The sequence below is a fragment of the Dermacentor albipictus genome, chromosome 5 (genome assembly GCF_038994185.2).
Source record: "Dermacentor albipictus isolate Rhodes 1998 colony chromosome 5, USDA_Dalb.pri_finalv2, whole genome shotgun sequence".
Lineage (NCBI taxonomy): Eukaryota > Metazoa > Arthropoda > Arachnida > Ixodida > Ixodidae > Dermacentor > Dermacentor albipictus.
The window spans coordinates 64,253,568-64,260,896 of record NC_091825.1 but is presented as its reverse complement, the minus strand read 5'-3'; positions in this window follow the sequence as shown (position 1 = coordinate 64,260,896).

Sequence of the window (7,329 nt, the reverse complement as noted above, 5' to 3'; positions counted from 1 at the left end):
TCCGCGGCGTTTACGACGGACAGCAGGTGGTGTTGGCGTTTCCTCCCGTCACAGACGAAACGGTAGAAATTCTGCCACGGGTTTTGAGATCGGTTAATCGAAAGCTCTACAGCAGCCATGTACCTGTGGCATGCCATTTCATAGCAGCCAGAAAAAAGTCGTAGACCCGCATGTTCTGGGTGCGACGTCCGGGAGCTTGCGCGGAGAACACCCTGGTCCTTGACGCGAATCCACAGCATCGCTCCCAGGTAGAGGAGAAAGGAGACGGCCCACATGACGGCCGTCGCCTGCAGGATGGCCTTGTGCCTGGGGTTCATGCGCCAGTTTGCTCGAATGACGACTACATTAAGCCCGGCGTGTTCCTGCAGGTGGGAAATGCAAAGTGAGAAGCTTGTATCTTATTGACTGCAGCCGTGAACCTCTGATAAAGCGTCTAGAATATTGCTTTAACTATATTCATATCACTTTGAGCTTCAATCTTTAAGCGCCGTAATGCGGTCTGTTGCTATAAGAACACCGTCCTAAGAAATATAAGCAGGTTGCTAGTAGGCTACACACACCTGCAGCCTGATTCTGGTTCTGGCTACGCTACTGCTTCAGGTTCCCATGCTTAAGTGAAAACACGAGTTTCAGTGCAAACGTGTTGAGATAAGCGTTTTCCTGAAAGGCTGTAAAGGTGTTGAGAAAACCCACGCTGTAGTCACAAATTTGGCGTTAAGCTCGTCGCTGGCACGCGGTGGCGCGAGAGCAGTTCGATTCTGTTTAACAGCATACGCAGTAATCCTATGCTATACGATAGTGTCCCTGTATGTGCCCTACAGGGTCATAACAGGATCACTGTGTTATGGACGCAGATTGCGTCAACTCGCACATCAACTTCTCAACAACATGAATCAGAGTGTATACAGCCGTATACGAAAGCGTAGTTTAAACTTTGCAATATTATGATAACACGGATTGAAGAAAAAGTACAACTCTGCATTTCTTTATAATCAAAACATCTCGCTCTAAATCGCCGCGAACTGCTCTTACAAACCTGTCTCTACGCAAGAGATTTCCTGTCATGCCGAGCGTTGTCATAGAGTGCATGCTTCTGCGAAAGGCGTGATCACCCAGCGTGCGTCCTGCCTGCTAGCGCAACGTGTGTTTCTTACAGTGTTAGGATTGAGTCATTTATCTAATGCCAAGAAGTGCGACTCTTGTTCGAAGTTGCTGCTCACAACCGCAGCGTGCGTGTTCTCAGCGAGTTCCTAATTTCTCGACAAACGCCCTCTCAAGCGTAGCCAAAGTGGAACTACTGGGGTCGAAACGAGTTAAATCACGCTGAGTAAGAACGACTGAAACAAACTGAACTACCTTCAGACTGACGTTTTGATAAGGTGAACATAGCCCTTTCAAAGTGCCTTGTATACGCCCACCTATCAAACACGTTGACCACCTTTTCTGGGTGAATGTGACTAGGTTCGGCCCTCTTTTCAGTTACACGCATAACGCCTAAATTGTAAACCAAGAGTGTGATGTATGCACAAGACTGAAATATGCACATGAGGCCGACGTGTGGCGGCCCGTCAAAGGACGCCCGTTCTTTTTAGTTTACACCTATAGGAAGTCGGCCAGCCCGATTTTGGGACAAGCTTCACTTGCGTTAAGGCGAGAAAATCGCTTCTAATTTGGCTGTCGAACCAGAATCCCACCATCCGGTCCATGTAACGCTATGGCGGGATAAGGACAAGAAATGTTTGGGTGCGTTGAAACGGACCGCTTGCAGCAGTTTGACTCGTGTCTATTGAGTCACTTGGGAAAATGCATCTAAACAGCCGTAGGACTGACGGTTCGGGAGTTGGGAACACTTGCGCGCAGCGTCAGATGCTCTTTCTATACTTTAACCTCCACGTACAATGGTATCTTCACCTCCCACAGTCCTCCTGTCCAAGGAACAAAGTTGCTGTCAGACTCGCAAAAATTGGGTTCCTGTATAGCAAGACAGTTGGAGAGTCGGGTTGACCTAGCCTGTTCAGCACCTGTCGGGTTCCTGCAAGTTAGCCTACACACAGTATACGAGAAAACAAGGACCACATGTGAGAGAAGTGCTCCCGCAGTCCTTATAAGGACTGCGGGCGCACTTCTTTTACGTTTGGTCCTTCTTTTCTATTAACGCGCCCATAGCGTTAATAGAAAAACCGGTTCTTGTTTACCTCTTGTCGCTGGGCACTTCCACACGGCTATAGAATTACAAGCACTTCGCCAGCTTCCTTTAATTGAACTCGGCGCGAGCGGGTAGACAGAAGTCGGATTGGCGGAGACCGCCACAACCGCGTTTACATACTTTTCTCCGATAGGGTTGAGCGATTCACCCCGTGCACTCTTCCCAGTCAGGCTGATGGCCCAGTCCGACACTGCATGGGTCCGACCTGCTAGCATTCGCGTGAAACCGAGAACCGGATCTCGTCTCGACAAGCCGACTTGCCTCGACTTTGTGGGGTTTTCGTAAACGTGCCGCCTGCGCGACCCGAGACAGTCATTCCGCCTGCTGCTAAGCCTACTCGACCTGACCCGATGTAGTATTCACGTGCGCACCCGCTGCAGGCGCAGTAATCGCACACCTATACGCGCGCTCCAGCTGTCGTCGGTTTCCGATTGCTCCCCTGTGCTGTCGGATCTGGATCCGGCAACGCGAAGGCAGACGTCGCTGAAGTGAAATGTTACCTCGCCTGCTTCGCTTGTGTTTGTTGTTCTTGCTCCGCTCGATGCTTTACGCGAGTCTTCGCCTCGTCGGCACCAAGTGCCCGCTTCGGCGCCATTGTGTGTTAATTGTAGCGTTGTAGCTCACAAAACTGCCTCCTTTCTCTCTCTATTCCCTCTCTAAACTTCTCCCCACCTCCTCCCTCTACTGTCGTTGCTGTTGCGGGTGAGCACGGATACAAGCGCGGCAGCTCCTGCGCAGCATTAGCGTGCGGGGGGGGGGGGGGAATGGGGGGATGGGGGGGAGGTAACGTATAATTACGGCGTCCAGAGGGCATTGTGCAAATGCGACGAGGCGTAAATGTTGACGCGAGCTTCTCGGGTCGTCTTTCCTTTGTGCCACATTCTTGTCGTGTACTAACGCGATAGCGTTATGGGCCCTGTGTCGCAGAAAATCCAGTGTTGGCGCCGCGGGCAAATAATCACTCTGAACCACAGCAGCGCAGGCCCTACCATACCTTGCTTTACATTCTTTACAAAGTTATTCTTCGGAGTTTTGAGAATAACAGCTCGTAAACAAATGTCGTGAAACAAAATACCGACAGCGCATGCCTTTTCTATTTCTGTGACATGGCCACATCTCAACCACGTGCCGACGTGACCGGCGTTAGCTTCGTGCAGGACCACAACAGCAGCAGCAGCGGGAAAGTCGAAGAAAGAGGCAAAGAAAGCTTCGCTTTAAAAAAAAAACAAAGGAACCCATACTTACTCTCACGCATCGCGGGCCGATGCGCTGAGGGGGATAACGCTGCGACAACTTGGCGACATTCAAGTAGCGCGCCATACCGGGCTGTAGCTCGGTGAAAACAAACAGCGATCATCGTGACACGAGTAGCCGGTTGGACCCGGCTCGCAAACGCCACGCACACGAGGGATCACGCGAGGAGAAGGTAGAACACAGCTCGAGGCCAGTTTGGAACGCGACTGACGGGCGTTTTCACGGTGAGTTGTGGGCACAGGTTCGCCCTTAATAAATATCGTTGTTTTATGAACCTGTGTCCCTCAACTTCGCTGCAATATATATATACATGGCTTTTCTTCAAAGTTCAGCACGCAGGACCTGACGTAACATACGCAGGAAAGAGACGACGAACTTTTTGGAAGACTTCTTTACTTAAGGTTTTCGGCTGGTGGACCAGCCTTCCCAGACTGTACTCTGACGAAGGCTGGTCCACCAGCCGAAAACGTTAAGTAAAGAAGTCTTCCAAAAAGTTCGTCGTCTCTTTCCTGCGTATATATATATATATATATATATATATATATATATATATACACACACATTTGTGAGACAAGGTTTAGGCAGTCGGACTTCTTTATTCTCCCGAGTGAGAGCCCTACCACCAGGCCCCAAAACGGTGATGATGAGAATGTACAGATGAGAATATGAAGCGTATGAATAATGCTCACACTGATATCCCCGCGCGCGCAAGCGGCCAGCCAGGCCACGACTTAGCCAGGAGGGGAACGCCGAAGATCGAATCCTTCGAGAAGCGAAACGTGATCTCCGAACCACGATAACGATGGTTCGAAGAAACGTCTACGGGAGTACCGTGATAGTTCACAGGGGATGTTTGTTCATTAATTATGTAGGGTCCAATGAAGCGGGATTCAAACTTCTCACACAAACCGGTTGTACGAATGGGCGTCCAAAGGAGCACTTCCTCTCCAGGACGAAAGGAGACGTCGCTACGAGAGATGTCGTAACGTTGCTTGCGATCTAACTGACTGACTTCTGTGTTGAAGCGAGCACGTTGACGGCATTCCTCAAGTCTCGAGACGAACTGCTCGGGTGTACTGTCTGAGGTGTTAGTTGGGGCATTGAAGAAAGCGGCGTCGATGGTGAATGTCGGTGAACGGCCGTAAACTATAGGTAAAGGTGAGTACGCCCTAGTTCATTGGATAGCGTTGTGAGCAAACGTCAAAAAAGGTAAAAGTTTGTCCCAGTTGTCGTGGCTTGGCCCGATATACATTGATATCATATCTGTTAGTGTACGATGAAATCGCTGTTAAGCCATTTCTTTGAGGGTGATATGCTGATGTTGTCTTATGAACTGTGCCACAAGCTCCGAGTACAACATCGATCATTGTTGACATGAAAGTCTTGCCGCGGTTGCTTAACACTACACGAGGTGCGCCATGACGCAGCGCAATGGCATCCAGAAAGATGTCGGCAACGTCTGAAGCCGAACTTGTAGAGGAGCGGTCTCTGCGTAACGTGTGAGATGGTCAAGAGCTGTCACAATTCATCGATGACCAGCTGGCGTTATGGGCAGATGGCTGACTAGGTCTATCCCAACGATGGCAAAGGATGTCTCGGGACATGGGGTGGGCTGTAAAAGGCCAGCAGGAGGCGAAGTCGGTCGTTTCCGCCGTTCACACTGGACGCAAGAAGCGACGTACTTGGCCACAAAGGTATTCATTCCTGGCCAACAGAAACGGCTCCTAACGCGGTGGTATGTTTTGGTGAAACCCAAATGGCCAGCAGATGGGACGTCATGAAAGGCTTCAAGGACTTGTGCGCGCAGCGAACGTGGAAGAACAGGTACCCAGCGTTGTACCCAGTTGTAAATGTAGTGGTGCAGCACATCGTTGTCAAGCTTAAATGTAGTCGCAGTTGTCGATGTAATCTGGCATTTGGTGCAGAAGTAGTTCCGCACAGGCGTTGGATAATGCTGTTGCAGTAGGGATCAGAACGTTAACACGAGGCGAGCTGAGGGACGCGATTGGAAGACAACGTGCCAATAACCGCTGGGGGTAATAACGGAAGTGGAGATTTAGTCTCATCATCTAGTGGCGAGCAACCTGCACTGCAAACCTAGAGACTGAAAATATGTCAAGCTGCGACATCGTGTCCCTCTGCAAGGCAGCAGGCGGGCGGACTGGCTGCAGTGCACCGGACTGCCGCTATCCGATCGGTACCAGGATTGGCGCATTTGAGGCCATCACTTTACACCGGAAGATTACTAACGCAACAGCGTTTTGCCGAGTCCGGTATTAGGGTAAACGCAAGCGCAAGGGCACAGGGCCTGGCCGTTCGACCGTGTCGTTTCACGGGATGAGCACTGCAGAAGCGCAAATGTGAATGGTGGGCACGGTGCAGCCGCCTGGTGGTACAGAGCTCAACCACACACAGTAGCAGTAACGAAATGTATTCTTCCTTGACGCTGGTGTAAATCTTTTGCAGGAGTGTAATAGTTAACACGTTGCTTTTGTAAATGTTTCAAATGCTTTACACTTGGTTAGAGCAATATTAGCGCTGTCTGGCTGGTTAAGCTCTGCGCCAACGGGTGGCTGGACCGTGCCGACCGATCAGGACGCTCACGTACGTCTGCGCTGAAGTTCCTTCATCAGCTTGAGTTTATGCCTCCAGCCATCCGTCGAAACGCCCAGTTCGCCTGTGGTTACCGGAATACCAGACACGTTCGGCGCTGCGACAGAATGCTCGCAACGCCCGCTGCTTCGATAGCTCTCGCTTGGGGTCGACCGCCAAGCAGCCGGCGGAGAGTTATGAGAGGCTTCGCGCGCTCGCTCCTAGAGAACCGGAAGTCGACGACACGACGTGCCATCATGACGCAGAGCCAGTGAAGGCGGAGCTTAGCCCGGATCACTCGGCGAACGAGTTGAGGAGAAATTGCATGACTATGGAGGAGGGTAATCGTCCGTAGCTCTCTTAATGTGAGACGTTTCACACAAATTGTGGTGCGAATGATTAACTTAAGCTCTGCCCTACGCGTCTACAAAATTTGACCAAACAGTTTCAGGGGCCCTTTAAAAAGCCTAAAAATCGCGGTGGTCAAGCTGATGCAATGTACAGAAACACGGAAGTGCCAGCGTTGAAAGCGGCCAAGCCATAGTAGCGCATCTATTGTTGCGCGACTCCATGTTATATTAGCTTGTGAAACTTCATTTGAATATTTTTATTAAAACTTCTACGAATTAATGTAACAATAACTTTGAACATTTTTTATTGAAAGTTTTTGTTGTATTGTGATCAAGGACACACGAAACTTTGGCATGGCTTTAGTTTCGGATGACGCGGTAAATTTAAATTGACAGATATTTATAAGCGCGGTCACCGACAGCGGCCTTCGCGAAATCGTTTCTTGCATAAGCGCTGCAGTACACTGGTTGATTATTGTATTTTGCGGAGCGTTTTTATATGACGATAACATACTGATGTATTCATTCCACTGATGGTGTTAAACGAATCGTTGCAACCTGGAGGTAAAATAAATGCGCGTAAATTTTGCTTGTAAGACTTGGAGATCGACTTTAAAAACGTACTAGAGCATTTACGTCTCCATCAGATCTTACAGCAGAAGTCTTAAGGACATTTACTATAAGCTGTACAGAAGACGTCTAATTTGGAGCTCAACTTAGCACTAGGCGGGCCAAGCTGGGTCAAGCCGAGCCTGGAACGCTTGTAGCCGACTTTTGCTTCCTGGGTAGTACAGAGGCTATATACTGGGTAGTAAATGAAGAAAGATGGTTCTGTGCGGTTTTGTGTGGACTACCGCCGCCTGAACAAGATCACTCGCAAGGACGTCTACCCTCTCCCGCGCATAGACGACGCGATTGACAGTCTAC